Source organism: Monodon monoceros, unplaced genomic scaffold, assembly GCF_005190385.1.
Source record: "Monodon monoceros isolate NGI ecotype Baffin Bay Population unplaced genomic scaffold, NGI_Narwhal_1 Super_Scaffold_14, whole genome shotgun sequence".
NCBI lineage: Eukaryota > Metazoa > Chordata > Mammalia > Artiodactyla > Monodontidae > Monodon > Monodon monoceros.
The window spans coordinates 5,595,472-5,612,775 of NW_021703770.1; the positions used below are offsets into that span (position 1 = coordinate 5,595,472).

Sequence of the window (17,304 nt, forward strand, 5' to 3'; positions counted from 1 at the left end):
GTGATACATCGTTTTGCCTGCTTTTTATTTTTTTTCCTTTTACACAGCAAATCATATCCTTGAAAGGAAGAGTGTTCTACATTTGAGTTCTAGACGATGATGAGAGTCAATGAAACATGGAACGGCATGAATTGGAAGCTGTGTTACCTAATGTATATTATTATTTTATTGTATAACACAGTTTTCAAAATCACTCAGATAATATTTAAGCTTCCCTCTTGTTTTAGTCTAATTGGCACATTACTTCCCCCAGATAATTAGCACAGAGCAGAAAGTTCTATGGAGGTTTTCTACTGGTTTTCCCCTTCCGTATGTAATTCCATTGATGGGCCTCAATGAACATTCAATAAAAGGTTAACACAATTAAATTTGTAAATGCAGCAATTCCCCTCTAGAAAAGAGAGAATGGAACTTGAATTTATTGAGCATCTACAATGTCCAAAACACTGTTAGGTACTTTTTCATAAGGTATCTCAGGAAATCTTCACAATTACCCTAAAAGGCTGTCCCCATTTTATAGATACAGAGACAGTCTCGGAGAAGTTAGGCAGCTTGGGCACTCACACAACATGTGGCACAGATAGGGGTTGGACCAGGTCCATCTGGCTTAAATCTCCATTTTTTTCCCAATATTTTACAGTGTTCCAATGACCAGGCAGTCGGAAACCTGGTTATCAAATGTAAATATACTATAGGAAGCAAAAGAAGTGCCCTAAGATGTTCATTTCTTCTCTCTACCTCTTTCCTTTCCTTCCTTTGGAGAAGATGAGCAAACCTGCGTCCCTGGATACCCCTCCCACCCCTCACCCCCATCACTAATCTATTCAGTGCCCAGATGGATGTTATAAAACGATGAGAATTTACATTTGAAGAGTAATTCAAGAGTTTACTAAGAATCTGCGACATCTCATTTCATCCGCATTTTTCAATGGAGGAAATTAAAATCCAAATAAGTCTGTGACTTAAAGTCACAAAGCTAATTAATAGCAGAGGACTAAATGCAGAATTCCTGATTCCAGATACTCCTTTCGCTACATCCTCAAGTGAGAGCATGCGTGATTTTTCTTTAAGGATGAAGAGGATTTCACTCTGCAGAGCTTCATTTGTTTCTTCTCTTAAGAAAAGCTTATCCTTCTAAGACATGAAACTTATGAGCCTCATCATATACCTCACTCACAAGCCTCTCCATATGCTGCCGTAATTATCTGGATGTGTAGACACTAGTCTCCGTCAAAAAATGTCAAAACATTCCACACATGGGCGTAGTGGAACACATGCAAATGGTTTAAACCATCATTATTCCGAAAGATATGAGGGTGGTCCTCCGCAGAGCAGAGAGAGGAGGTTTAGATTCGAATTCCAACCACCAAAAGAGTGTCCAGCCCACTTTTCTCCCTGAACTTCTTATGTAACTGCTACAAAAGTCCACCAGCTAAACAAGCCCAAGTCTTTTCCAGAAGGTGTCAGAATAGGAGGGGGGACTGTAGTGGTTGCATTGTCTCCCCTTCACATTTTACTCTAAGAAAATAAGGAGGAGGGCTGGCCTTGAAATGACTTGCCCAAAATGAACAGGTGAAATGGCAGGGTGTGGAGAACACTGGATTTGGATCCAGGGGCTCGTGTTAGAGCAGTCTGCTTCTTTAAGCCTCGTTTTCCATGTCTATCAAATGAGTACTCTAATGCCGCACAACGGTGTCGAGCATGTTAAGTCAGATGATATATGGACAGAGGAGCTTGTGTTTGTACCCAAGAAGACTTAGGGGTAACAATTTGAAATAGAGCTGGAAATAGCATTTATATAAATAAGGTCAAGAAGTGTGACCTATCCATAGCAAAGAAGGGGGGTAGTGTTAATAAAGTCCAGGAGTTGGTTTAAAGATTACCATTTTTATTGGAAAATATTTGTTAACCATAATGCTTTATTCAAGTCACAACTTTTGCTATTTTATTATGATGATAAAGAAGGCAAAACAAGGTGAGTCTAAAAATCTCCTTTTGGACTTTCCCAGTGGTCCAGTGGTTAGGACTACGTCCTTCCACTGTAGGGAGCACCGGTTCGATCCCTGGTCGGGGAACTAAGATCCCACATGCTGTGCAGCCAAAATAAATAAATGAAATAAAATCTCCTTTCATTTCTCTTTGTTACTCTCAACATCAAAGATGCATGTTTTGATGTATTATTAGAATAGAGAACAGTTCTTTATCCTTTCAAAGAATTTTAACCATTATGGGCTCTGGGAGGAGATAATAATAATAAAAGGATTTTCTCCTTCTGGTAAATGGAAAACTCAGTGACTTACACCAATCTTCCCACAGAAGACAACCAAAAAACCTGGACCAAAATAATCCTTTAAGTCAAAAAAGAACTAATAATACAGTGAAGAATTTCCAGCTGAGATGAGAGCTAGGAAAAGGTACAAGCTTAGAATGGTAAACCCAGCATCCACAGCTGCTTTTTTTTTTTTTTTTGGTCGTGCTGCGCGGCATGTGGGTTCTTAGTTCCCCCAACCGGGGATGGAACCGGCACCCCCTGCCGTGGAAGCACGGTTTCCTAACCACTGGACCACCAGGGAATTCCCCACAATCGCTTTTGTCTCCAATTTGCCAAACTAGGGAGGAAGCCAAGAGTCACAGCTGCATGTTCATGGCACTTTGGGGCTATGGGTACAAAGTCCATGTTTAGGACTTGCCCAGGTGGGAACCTTCCTATGAAGCCCCATTTTGGTCTGGAACTCAAAAGGTTAATATCCTAGGAACTAGAGGGAACCAGAATTAAGCCACTCATCAATCTATTTAACCAGGCTTCATGTCACATGGGTCACTGAGAACACAAAAAATCTTGAAATTTGTAAGTACCCCAGATGTCTACAAGAAGCAAACAAAAATCCTCTTATGCATCAAATTATTTCTACAAATGAATTTGCAATTACAATGTATTGCATACAATCAGAAACACAAAACAGACCCACAGAGACTTCATTATTAGCATTATCAGACTCCAAAAAACAAGTGAACTAGGTTCTAAATAGAATTCTAGAATTCATTGGAGGGGCTTAGCAGCAGATTAGATATAGTTTAAGAGAGTTGGTGAATGAGAAGATAGATTAGAAGGAATCATACAGAATGAGGATCGGAAAGACAACCAGATGGGAGGTGGGGAATAAACAGAAGAGAGTGAGTGTCTTAAGGAATACAGTGAGAAGACCTGCGGTGTGTTTAATTGGAGTCCCAGAGGAGAGAAGACAATAGGGAGGAGTCTAATTTGTATGATGTAATGCCTGAGAGTTTTCCAGAAACGGAGAGAATCATTAGTCCACAGATTCAAGCAGACCATACACATGTCAAGCAAGATAAATAAATGGAAGTCCACAACGTACTGAAATTGTAGAAAACTAAAGACAATGAGAAAAATCTTAAAGGCTGACCAAAAGAAAAAGGGGGGTGGGTGGCAGCACTTACCTTTAAAAAAGTGAGAAATAAACTTCTCAGTAGCAATAGGAGAAGCCAAAAGACAGTGATGAAATGGGCTAAAAGAACGCCAAAGTTGGAATTCCCTGGCGGTCCAGTGGTGAGGACTCCGGGCTGTCACTTCTGGGGCCTGGGTTCAATCCCTCGTAGGGGAACTGAAATCCTGCAAGCCGTGTGGGGCAGCCAAAAAAAAAAAAAAGAATTCTATCCTTAAAAATATTTATGAAGAAGGAATAAAGACATTTTCAGATGACAAAATCACAGTTTATCCCCAATAAACCTGCACAAAGGAAATTCTAGTGATGATCTTCAAGTTGATCGAAGTTTAGTGATGCAGGAATGATTGAAGACCAAAGAAAGTGGTAAACGTCTTGTGGAGTTAAAAATATTTAGAACTAAAATCCACTGCAATGCTGGCATACAAACCACAAAGCAGGTAAATGAAGTTCAAGTGTGCTAAAGTCCTCACATCATCTGAGAAGAGAGTAAAGGTATTACTTCACGCTAGACTCTGATATGTCAGCAATGCATGTTTTGCCTTATGGGACCACTAAAAAGATAAAAATGTATTACTTTCAACTAATAGTCCGAAATAGAATGATTGAAAAAGACAAAAATCCAGGGGGTGGTGGGACATAGGCAAGACAGACAGGAAACACATTTCATAAGAGTGGATTTAAATCAAACTATATCTTTAAGATCAAATGTAAATGGAATAAATGCTCCAATTAAAAGATAAGAATTGTGAAACTAAATTTTTAAAAGTCCAACATATGAATACCAGTAGATTGAAATAATGGAATTAAGTTATCCCATGGTAGGTATTATCACATAAACTAGAATTTAAGGCAAAAAGCATTACTAAGAAGGTCACTTTATAATGATAAAAACACCAAATTACCAGCGAAATATTCTAATTCTAGATTCTACTTATAATATGACTTCAAAACACATGAAGCAAACATTGATACATCTACAAGGAGAAATATATAAATCCACAATCACAGCGAGAAATTTTAACACGTAAACTCCCAGGGGCAACACTTACCTACTAGGGGATGAGAACCAGTAGAAAAATATTCACCACATCACCCTCAAGTGGCTGATTCTACATGAATCCTCAGATGGTCCCCAGAAATATAAAGCTGATCAGCAGTGATCAGCTCAATAAAACACCCTTGAATTGGATTGTCCTTCCTTGTTTTACTCTTCCCAGACCCCATTCTTTTTTCTTGGAATCATATTCCAAAATAAACTCATGCATGCAAGTACTTCTCTGAACCTTGCTACTTTGGGAACCCAGGCTAAGACACTTGGTACCACAAGCAGCTCTACAAACAGACATTCCAGATGGAGTCTAGTATTGGACCAATTGGATAGTGATAAGTATCTCATTGATGTTGGTAAGTGGGGTGATCTTAACCCCCGGCATGCAGCAGCATCACAGTTACTGAGATTTTCACCAGCAGTGAATTGGACTGATGAAGAAGGAAGAGGAAGCATTGATTTATGTAGTCGCAGCTCATAAAAAAAATATGGTCAATGTTAATTATAAGGAATGTAGAACTGGCTGACTTTGGTTGCTGGTCTTTAGAAGTCTTGTTAAGGGAAAAGAAAATGTCAGACTTGGTTAGCCGACTATCAACCTCAAGGAGTGCTGTAAAACTGGGAATGCTGGGAGTACAGCACGGTTACCAAGGAGAACAAACACAGCCTTAACAGTCTCTGATATCAGTGTCAGGGCCCAGAAAAGGAAACGGTAGACCTTGAGACATGGGATAGGGATATTCGAATGGACAAACCTGAGGACCTTGAACCCCAGAAGCAGTGCCCTCCCTCTTCCTAAAGGACAGTGGGGTTTTCTGGGGGGCGGGGGGTTGTTTGTTTGCTGTTTTTTAATTTTTTGGCCTTGCCAAGTGGCATGCAGGATCTTAGTTCCGCAACCAGGGATCGAACCCGCGCCCCCTGCAGTGGAAGTGCAGCGTCTTAACCGCTGGACGGCCAAGGAAGTCCCGACAGTGGTCTCTCTTGCCTGCAGACACTGCAGAGGCGCCACCAGCAACAGGAGCCTCACAAGATGATGTTTGTCCTAAGATTTGTCTCTACCTCCCTTATTTCCTCCAGATCAGCAGTCAGGTCAAGCACAGCCCAAGCGGGGCAATCAAACTCCTTCTCTAGGAAGAAATACTGTATACACCCAGAGAATTGCAAGCTTTGAGTAATATGCACTAGTGTGAACCAGGAGACCTCATGAATCAAGAGACCTCATGTTGGAGGGGATCTTAACGAACTGCTGAGCAGTAGGACCTCTTTGTAGTTCAGTTTCTTCATCTGTCAAATCTGATTAATAGAGCCTGTCCAACCTACTTTATATGGTTATCGGAGTAAATGAAGAAATTAATATTTATAGTGAACTCCGCTAGCCACTGTATTAGGCACTTCACATAAATTATTTAATTAGGATAAGATTGGATAAGTGTAAACACTTTTAAAATTAGTAATCTTGTTTAGAACACTTACAAATGTGTTATTTTAATAGCGTGCCCTAAGAGAAACTCAGTTCTAAGACTTGTGAAACCGTGATGGGTAATAGTTAAAGAAGAAGAAAAGGAAGCTAACATTTCAAAATTACAAATATATTAGAATATGGCTTTGAGTAAGTTGTTATTTTGTTTGGGGGAAGGTGGACCACCCAAAGAGTGTTTTAAGGACAGTTCTATTCCTTGATCTTGGGAAAAGCAGGGCAGGAAGAATTTTAATGCAGAAGCTCTGGATAAGCAGTTCAGTGGAGCAATGTAAATTCCTGTGTGATACACTGTGGTGTCATGGCTAAAGGCACAGCCACCGAAACCAGACTGCCTGGGTTTGAATCTCAGCTCTGGTGCTTAACCCACTGGGGGATGTGCTTTAGTTCTTTCATCTGCAGAATGGTAGTATCTATTGAGTAGCATTATTGGAAGATTAAATGCCTTAACTTACAAAATGAATGATGGCAATCACTATAGAAGCACCAGAAAGCCTGCTTGCTCTGGTGGAATCATATATGTAGTACACAGTGTCTAGAATAGAGGATACACTTAAGATACAAATAAATGGGATAAATGAAATGCCCAGGTATTGGGGGGTATACGTGAAACACAATTGGCTGTGCGTTGAAAACAGTTGAGGCTTAGTAGTAGGAACACAGAGATTTCTTATACTATATTCTGTATTTTGGTGTACCCTTGAAATTTTTCTTACTAAAAATAATTTTAAAAAAATATATCAGCCTAGGAAATCCAGTCGTTTCATATCTATATGCCCTCACTTCAGTTCATCTTTGTACTTAACCATTTAGCGGTCTGGGAGGTTGAGAACTGATGAAATGATAAAAAAAAAGTAATGTTCATCTCATACTCATATTTCAGAGAGAATTTGATGCATAAAAGTGTTGAGCTGAGTCATGTTAGAAGTAGTTTGCTCAACTTTCTGGTCTCAAGCTGTGGTTGACAGCTTGTTCTCCTCTCAAAGTCCTTTCTTTCCTTTTTCTTGGGCCTAGAGCACCCCAAGTCTCCCCTGTAGCCAGGTATGGCATGTAATCAATGGAATGGAAGCAGAAAGGGTGTGTGCACATCCCTATGGCCTGAACGCAGGCATGCCTGCAGCCCTTCTTCAACAAGTAAGGCAACTCTCAGGAATGCCAGAACAGCCAGATGGAAGGAACCTATATCTCAGAATGACCTCACAGAGCAGTTATCCTGCCAACTGGTTTGGCCAGACTATTACTGGAGAGAGAAACTTCCATTTTCTCGAAGCTACTGTATCTTTTTTTATAACAATCTAGCCTTCACTCTAATCAATACACAAGATGAAGAGTTTGAGTCCCAGATAGGGGAAATTTCTTCTTGTTCAAGGTCACACAGTAAGGAAGCAGCAGAGTCAGAAATTTAACCAGTGCCTACGAATATTCATTGCGTTGTACGTCTTCCCTTGCTTAATTGATAAATACGTAGTCTAACCTCTGCCAGAGTAAACCTCACTCAAGCTAGATGTTTCTATACTCGTTTCTTTGGTACAGGGCCCAAGTTACCATTTCCTTGGCCAAAGAGACCCAATACTGTCCTGAGGTTCAGTTTATACTATGAAATTAGTTATTCTATGCTATGGTCTGAATATTTGTGCTCTCCTCCCCAAATTCTTATGTTGCAATTCTAACCCCCAAGGTGATGGTGACAGGAAGTGGGGCTTTTGGGAGGTGATTAGGTTACGAGAGCAGAGCCCTCATAAATGGGATTGGTACCCTTATAAAAGAGACCAGGGAGCTTGCTTGTCCCTTCCACCACGTGAAGACACAGAGAGAAGTCGGCAATCTGCCACCAGGAAGAGGGCCTTCACCAGAACCCAACTATGCCGGTACTTTGATCTTGGATTTCGCAGCCTCCAGGACTGTGAGGAATAAATGTCTGTTACTTACAAGCAGTCTGTGGTATTTTGTTATGGCAGCCCGAAGGGACTAAGACATTCCCATAGCCTTTGTATTTGCCTTTATTGTGGGCCTTTAATCAGAGTTCCATGTTTAAAATGTATGTTTTTCATGCTGGACTGTTAGCTTCTGAAGGTCAGGGACATATTTTATTGATCCTTGTTTCCCCTGTGTTTTGTACATGACAGGGGCTTTACAAAGGTTCTTTGAGGGCTAACTGAATGACTAAATGAGGGAGGGAATAGATATTTGACAATGAGAACAAAATGTGGCTAAACTTCAAGCTGCTCTCCAAGGAAAATTTAGGAAGTAACTTTCACGTATGTAAACACACACCAACAGGCAGGGACAGGGTCAAGGCCTCCAGTGTGCAGATAATATTACTGAACAAATACTGTAAGGTTAAACAGTAGCTAAAAGAGCTCAGCTGTGGTGTCCGAATGATTAGTTTATGCAGCCTCACAACACAAACCTGAAGAGCAGCTCGTTTATTTTTCATCCGTACTGTCAGCAACAGCACCTGTGTTTTGGGACAGAGCTCTCACGTGAGCAGTTAATGACACTCACTTGGTAAAGCACATGTTTCTAGAAACTCTGCTTTTCTTGATTTCACACTGTACCCAGATACTGGCAGCCAATAGTTTTTTTGTTTTGTTTTTAAACTAAAAATATAACTGCCCTGGTGGTGATAAGGTAAGAATTGTATAGTCTAGGGCTTCCCTGGTGGCGCAGTGGTTGGGAGTCCGCCTGCCGATGCAGGGGACAGGGGTTCGTACCCCGGTCCGGGAGGATCCCACATGCCGCGGAGCGGCTGGGCCCGTGAGCCATGACCGCTGAGCCTGCGCGTCCGGAGCCTGTGCTCCGCAACGGGAGAGGCCACAACAGTGAGAGGCCCGTGTACCGCAAAAAAAAAAAAAAAAAAAGAAAGAAAAGGTATAGTCTAAATGGTATAACTCACTTCTAATTTTCATCATAGTACAAAGTCTGAGACAGACCTGGGTCTGAATCCAGTCTCTCCTACTCAAAAGTTGTATGATTTGGGGCAAGTTTCATAACCTGTCTGAGCCTCATTTTCCTCATTTGGAAAGGAGAGATAATACCAGTCTGCAGTGAACTGGTAAATGTTTAACAAATGGCTCTCGGGGAAAAAAAAAAAAAAAAAACCCTGGTTTTAGCGTTTGCTAATTTTCATGGTGTAATTATTACGACAATGGCCTGTTTCATGCTGCCAATGTGATGTCCCTGAACACAGGGGAAGAGATGGACAGTTGAGTACAATATGATAAAGTATTTCCACCATACAGTAGATGTCATCACCTCTAGGGCCTAGATGACAGTCAAACAGTGACTGATAATAAAAAATTAGGAAGTGATGAATTTTAAGTACTTATTACCTTTGGTTTTAATATATATTTAGACATAACATATATAATATTTATATAATTTGATTTTTAATAATGGCTGAATATAGACACCAGCTCATCAAATTCCTAAAAATTTAACAATTGTCCCTTGTGAGCTGCATACCAGTTTCCAGCACACAACTGCCCAGCTCCAGCTCTTGGATTTCATAAACAACACTGCAACAAACGGATTTCTCTATGGTACCTACCCACATCACAGGATGTATGACTGGCATGTGACCCAGTACTCTGCCAGATTGTTCTCCAGAGTGGCCATAGCAGCTTACCTTCCTTCCCATCAGCAGTGCCCGAGGGCTTCCCCCTCGCAAGGTGCATCATTGCAGGATGAGTAAAATGAGAATGGACACTGCTGCAACTCCATGCAGCATTCCAAGAAACAGCCAAGCATCTGTCCTGGAACATGGACCCATCTTATAAGCATAGTGCTTAGTGATAAAAAGTAAAAGCAGAAGGAGATCTATAACACAATACTATTCATTTCAGTACATACAAAACAACAGACTTTCTTTTCAAGAACAGACAAATAAAAAATGCACATCAGATATGTTTGAACGGTTGCCGGTGGAGGGCAGGGATTCACTATGTCAGCAATATTTATTGGGCATTATATGGGATTGTGTATCTACAAGCATCCGACATGGTACTTGCCACTTGGTCTCTTCCCTCACCCTGGCCAGCAAAAACTATGCTGATTTTATGAGCCACGTCCTTTAATGAGCTGTGCAAGGTTGCACATTTAAAAAATTTTTCCAGAAAAATACATGGATCCTGTGTTTACTATATTTCCACAGTTAAGCAATATTTTCAATATAGGACACATAGCAATCATCAAAGCGCAACAACATCATGGCCCATTTGTCTCTATGTGGCTGGCATTCATTTTAACAATTTCCGAGCAACAAGCAATTTCAACTCTGTCTTATGTATATTATCCCACTTAATCTTCCCAGAAAAGATTTGAAGCTCAGAGAAGCCACATTTTGCCCAAGATGAAAGAACAAGGGCTACAGCTGTCTAGCTAATACAGGAGTGACCAGGTCCCCTGCCAGGGAGAACAAGAAGGTCCATGTGGACTTTGCTGGTAAGTGTGGGACCACTGGGCTGCACCCTACATATCGATTACACTCTCTATTCCAAGGCAGGAAGCAAATATAACAACAATGATTAACTTACAAGTGTGAATTATTTGATATTGAAGTAAAGGTAAAGCTGGTAAGGACCTTGGAGGTTAAAAAAAAAAACACCCCCGCACAACAACCTTGCCTTTATTCACATGATTGGAATAACAAGGCTTAGAAAATTCAACTTTTCTAATTTGCCCAAGGTCATACAGAAAATTGTCCACATAGCCAGGAGAGGAAACCCAGTTTCCTAACTCTTAGACTAAGTGTGATTTAATAGAATCAGATAGATGGGAAATCCTAGAAATCTACAGGGTGATTGATTAGCTAGCTATAAAGCCAAGACAAGCTGCTGGATGTTCCCAAGCGACTGTTTCCTCAGTCATAAAAGGGCTGACACCTCATATGCTCACATGACTCATACAGCTGTTGGCAAAGATCATTCATCCATCCATTTATGTATTCCATCAACAAGAGGCACCTTCTCTGTGCCATGCACTGTTGTAGGCACAAGGATGCACTAGTGAGTATATCAAAATCCCTGCACTTGTCGAGCTTACATTCTAGTAAGCGTATTAAAAAAATACTAAGAGTAAGGAGAGTGATGGAGAAGGTTAAGGAGGCCAGATATAAGATGAACAGAGACCTAAGTGAAATGAGGGAGCAAGCTGTTCCAAAGTCTGGAGGTAGGACATTCTAAGGAGACCAGCAAGAAAAAAGCTCCAAGAGAGTAATAAACTTGGCTTGTTCCCAGCCTCCCATGCAACTGAGGGTGACCATGCAACCTGATCCTGACCAATGAGACTGGAGAACACATTTGCTGAAGAATATCGAGAAAAGCTGCCTCCAAATTAAAGAAGGGCCCTCTTTCCCACTCAATCTCTTTCTTTTCTTCCTGTCTTGAACACAGTTATGTGAAGACACGATGGCCAGAGCCGTGAAAAGCCATTTTGCAAACATAAGGCAACAAGCAACTTCTCTACTCTCCTCCAAACAGAACCAAAGATTGGAGCCAGGAGTGTGAGACGCTTAAAGCTCTCTCCTAAACTGAGCACAGAGAGGTCAAGTAACTTGCCCAACATCACACAGCTAGTATGATGTAGAGCCAGGACTTGAACCCAAGTATTTTATCCCCAAATGGCTGCTTTTATTTTTTCCACTGCATCCTTTTCCTTGCCTACAGTCCTCCTCTCAGCCCTTTTCTCTGCCTACACTCTTCCTAGGCAATCATACCCAGGACCAAGCTGTCAACCATCACTTCTAGGAGAGAATTCAAAATCTACATTTTTAGTCCCGGGCTCTCTAATAAGAGCCAATCCCTCACCCTCAAATTTCTGCTAGATTGTCCCATCAGCTGTCTTATTTCAAGTTCCTTGTGCCTACAACTGAGCACATTTCCCCCTGTAGTGCCCTCCAACTACGTGTCCTCTCCTTGACTTAGTTCATTTTAGGTAATGAAAGCTCAGTCCTCCCAGTCACCACGAGGTGTTGAGGACAGAACATGGGTTTTGAAATCCAACAGGCTTGGGTTGGAATTGACCAGCCTTCAGTTGCAGAATCCTTGGGAGGGCTAAAGAAATAGATACGGCATGAGCTTCCAGGAGCAATAACCAAAGCCACACTGTCAACCTGAGCTGCCAAGGGAGCTGGCAGCTCCAGAGCCTCAGTTGCCACTGTCCTGGTCGAGGGGAAAACCAGCATAATCAGGAAGCAGCCACTGCAGCTCCAGCCCCACAACCTGTCTGCCGCAATTCACTCTGCAGAATAGGAGCCCTTCTCCTTATCTCATCCTGAAACTGTATCCTCTTTCCATCAAATCAGTGGTACTCTGTAGCAGCCAATTCCACTGTCTTTCTAGTTACCATTTTCCTCATGCCTCTGTAGTGCCAGAAATATTATACCAGGAGTATGTCCCCTGTCACCGGTATCCCATCCCAATTCACGGCCAATGTCAGTTTTCCCAACTTCTCCCTCCACCCGTTCCTGCCGTCGTTCCTTCCTTCCTTACAAACTTTCAACAGGCAATTCCCCATCTCAGAGTCTGTCTGCAGGGGTCTCAGTCTGAGGCAGTTGGTACTGGAAGTGGTCCTGGAAAGCCAACTCTGAAATGGGATTTCCCTTAGCCATAAAAAAAAAGAATGAAATAATGCCATTTGCAGAAACATAGATGGACCTAGAGATTATCATATTAAATGAAGTAAACCAGACAGAGAAAGACAAATATAGGATATCACCTATATGTGGAATCAAAAAAATGATATGAAGGAACTTATTTACAGAACAGAGACAGACATAGGAAACAAACTTATGGTTACTAAAGGGGAAAGGGGGGTGGGGTGGAGGGGAGGGATAAACTAGGAGTTTGGGATTAGCAGATACAAACTACTATATGTGAAATGAACAACAAGGACCTATTGTATAGCAGAGGGAACTATATTCAATATCTTGTAATAAACTATAATGGAAAAGAATCTGAAAAAATACATACATAACTGAATCACTTTGCTGTGCACCAGAAACTCACACAACATTTTAAATCAACTGGACATCAATTTAAAATAAAATAAAATGGGATTTTAGAGATGGACCACTTGCTGTCCAGCTGGCAGTGAGGACCCCTTCACTGGTGGTAGCGGGAGGATGACAGCCCTTGACATGTTGTGGTGGAGTTGTAGTTTGAGGGAGTGCATAATTGAAATAGCGAGAAAGCAGTGGTTCTGGAGTTTGAAACTCGGTCCCTGTGACTCTGAAGCCTGTGTTTCTTTTTTTTTTTCTTTTTTTATGACAAATTGTATTCCAAAGTGGCTCTAGTAGTACCAGAGACATTGATGTAGAGTGTAAATATTGTTTCAGGTAAAGTGAAAATGGATAAAAAGCGATATTTCTAGTTAATATATTTTTAGATAATGTGATTTTAAATATGAGTTAAAATGTAATAAATATTAATGAACTTATTTACAAAACAGAAACAGACTCACAGACATAGAAAACAAACCTACGGTTACCAAAGGGGAAAGGAGAGGGGAATAAATTAGATAAACAACAAGGTCCTACTGTGTAGCACAGAGCACTATATACTCAGTATCTTGTGATAACTATAATGGAAAAGAAAAAATGTAATAAATATTAAAAATAGATGTCTTACTATTTTATCTATTTTGAAAGGTTTATATATTTGGAATTACAGGGGAGTTTTTTTGTTTTGTTTTTTAAGGAGAACTACTTTATTTTGAGTAGTAAACAAAACTCCATTTATAACATAATAAAAAAATCTTCCATCAATTTCTTCACAGTTAGTCCAAAGAATAAAACCTCTGACTTAGAGTTTACATTTAACCTTAAATATTCTGAAATCCATCCATGTCAACTTTGGAATTTTAGTCTTGCCTGATACTATGAAATAGGGCAAACCTTGATCAATGGGCAAATTCCTAATTTTTGCCGTTCAGCCACTTTTCTGGATCTTGCTCTCTGATTCCGTACATTCCAGAGTGTTCAATGGATTTGTAATGAACTTCCAAGATGAAGGGGAATTTCTTGCTCATTGTTTGCCTGAAACCTTGGCTTGTGTTCATCTTTTTAAAGAAAAAATATTCTCCAAACATGCCCACAAGTTCAGCTAGTAAAACTCCTTTAAAGATCTTCTTCTTTTTTTTTTTTTTACTTCTATGAAGTATTTTTTTCACATATTTATTGGAGTATAATTGCTCTACAGTGGTGCATTGGCTTCTGCTGTATAACAAAGTGAATCAGCTATATGTACACACATATCCCCATATCCCCTCCCTCTTGTGTCTCTCTCCCACCCTCCCTATCCCACCCCTCTAGGTGGTCACAAAGCACCGAGCTGATCTCCCTGTGCTATGCGGCTGCTTCCCACTAGCTATCTGTTTTACATTTGGTAGTGTATATATGTCCACACCACTCTCTCACTTCGTCCCAGCTTACCCTTCCCCCTCCCCGTGTCCTCAAGTCCATTCTCTATGTCTACGTCTTTATTCCTGTCCTGCCACTAGGTTCTTCAGAACCTTTTTTTTTTTTTTTAGATTCCATATATATGTGTTAGCGTAGGATATTTGTTTCTCTCTTTCTGACTTACTTCACTCAGTATGACAGACTCTAGGTCTGTCCACCTCACTACAAATAACTCAATTTCGTTCCTTTTTATGGCTAAGTAATATTCCATTGTATACATGTGCCACATCTTCTTTATCCAGTCCTCTGTCGATGGACACTTAGGTTGCTTCCATGTCCTGGCTATTGTAAATAGTGTCTTGGTGCTCTGGCCGGGTGTCAGGCCTGAGCCTCTGAGGTGGGAGAGCCGAGTTCAGGACATTGGTGCACCAGAGACCTCCCAGCCCCACGTAATATCAATTGGCGAGAGCTCTCCCAGAGATCTCCGTCTCAATGCTATGACCCAGTTCCACTCAACGACCAGCAAGCTCCAGTGCTGGACACCTTATGCCAAACAACTAGCAAGACATGAACACAACCCCACCCATTAGCAGAGAGGCTGTGTTTCTATTTCAGTGTTAAACATCAACTGTGTGACCTTGGCTGAATCACCTAACCCCTTTTCTAGCTCTGAAATTCTACAGCTCTACCTTGAGGGAACGTATTACCCGATGAGCTATAATGGCACAATCCAGTAATGTCTTAACTAGTGCCAAGTATCTGGTTCTCTTTCTTTCCAGTGTTTGTTTCCAGGGAGGATAAGCACAGTTCTGCTCAGCCATCATACTCTTTAGGTTCCCTGTTTCTCATCCTGCTAATGGGAGATAGTGGATGATTTGTCCTGAAGCATGTAGTTCATTTAACAGCTCAAATCCTCTTCCTCCTTTACCCTGCTTCCCCCAGTTAACACGTTGTTCTGTGCTTCATTATAAAACACATCCTTCTTTCCACTATATTGACCCCAAGTATTTCATCAATTCACTTGTGTCACTGAAAGCCAAGTGTTTATTCAGGCTGGCTACAAACAAAGGCTACTCTGTGAGGTTGTGACTGCAGTCAAGCTGACCAGATTACCTTTCACAAGATGGGTTGCTTTTTATTTGTAAAATGGCAGTATCTTTTGTAGACATGATACGTCGGTGGCACATAATTGCACCAACCTAACAAATAGTCTGTGGTCATCTTGATCTGTATTTACTCCTAGTTTTGTCCATCTTTTGTCACTGTATTTACAGAGTTGTACTATTGTATAGTTATAATTTTATATTTTGTTTATTTGACCTACTTCAAAGGTTTTTCCATTCTGTTAACCTGGACTTCAGTGTTTTAATTGTCGCTTTATATTAGCAAGAATTTATTGGTTCACTCAACAAACATTTACTTAATAACTACTTAAGTATTCTTTTGTGGATTTCTCCCAGTTTTTATTATTGTAAATAATGTGATAAATGTCTTTGTGTACATACCTCTCTTGATCTTCTGGTTTATTTTCTTAGGATAAATTCCCCAAAGTGGGGTCATTAGAATGAACATTTTTGTAGCTCTTAAAGCTAACAGCCAACCACGTGTGACTACATCACTGACTCTATTTTTTCATGCTCCCAGTCATTCAGGAGATAAAATCCCTACTTTTTTGTAAATGCAGGACGCCCAGCCCACCCCCAAACTGGCTTTTGCCTGTCTCTCTCCCTCATTTCTCAACACTCCTCAATTTTGCATTTCCCTCGCTTCCACCCATACAAAATGTACATAGATTTTTATGTGCAGGATACCTTGTTTTGAACATATTCCTGCTACCATAGGTGCTGTACTGGAGCAGAATGCTGGACAAATGGCCAAACAGTCATTATAAAACTTTATCCTCTTTGCTCAGAGCTATGGACTCAATTGTGTCTCCCAAAATTCATAGCCTGAAACCTTAACCCCCAGTGTGATTGTATTTGGAGATGGGGCCCTTGAGAGGTGATTACTTTAAAAAAAATTTTTTTCATTGGAGTGTAATTGCTTTACAATGTTGTGTTAGTTTCTGCTGTACAGTGAAGTGAATCAGCTATATGTATACATATATCCCCTCCCTCTTGCATCCCCCCCCCCATTCCCACCCAGCTAGGTCATCGCAGAGCACTGAGCTGAGCTCCCTGTGCTATACAGCAAGTTCCCACTAACTATCTATTTTACACATAGTAGTGTATTTATGTCAAACCTAATCTCCCAATTCATCCCACCCTCCCCTTCCCCCTGTGTCCACATGTCCATTCTCTACGTCTGCGTTTCTATTCCTGCCCTGCGAATAGGTTCATCTGTACCATTTTTCTAGATTCCACATATATGCGTTAATATACGATACTTGTTTTTCTCTTTCTGACTTAGTTCACTCCTTATGAGCTCATGGAGCTCAATATCAAAAAAGCAAACAACCCCATTAAAAAATGGGCAGAAGACCTAAATAGACATTTCACCAAAGAAGACATACAGATGGCCAAGAGGCACATGAAAAGCTGCTCAACATCACTAATAGTTAGAGAAATGCAAATCAAAACTACAATGAGGTATCACCTCACACCAGTCAGAATGGCCATCATCAAAAAAATCTACAAACAACAAATGCTGGAGAGGGTGTGGAGAAAAGGGAACCCTCTTGCACTGTTGGTGGGAATGTAAATTGATACAGCCTCTGTGGAGAACAGTATAGAAAAGCCTTAAAAAACTAAAAATAGAACTACCATATGATGGGGCCTTTGGGAGGTGATTACTTTTAGATGAGGTCATGAGGATGGGGTCCTCATAATGGGACAGTGTCCTTATAAGGAGAGAACAAAGATCTCTCCCTCTCTCTCTCTCTCTCTCTCTCTCTCTCTCTCTCTCTCTCTCTCTC

At 40.8% G+C, this 17,304-nt stretch overlaps 1 protein-coding gene across 13 annotated transcripts in view; it reads left to right on the forward strand.

Moving 5' to 3' along the window:
* ZFAT (zinc finger and AT-hook domain containing) overlaps positions 1–17,304 on the forward strand; it is a 481,085-nt gene that overhangs the window by 54,263 nt on the left and 409,518 nt on the right. For 8 of the 13 annotated variants that reach the window (XR_003793519.1, XM_029222687.1, XM_029222683.1 and 5 more), the window contains one exon: positions 10,305–10,435. The exons of the other annotated variants lie outside the window; for them this stretch is intronic. The gene's annotated coding sequence lies outside the window, so the exon portion shown is untranslated. The remainder of the gene's footprint in view (positions 1–10,304; positions 10,436–17,304) is intronic. 13 annotated transcript variants of the gene reach the window in all.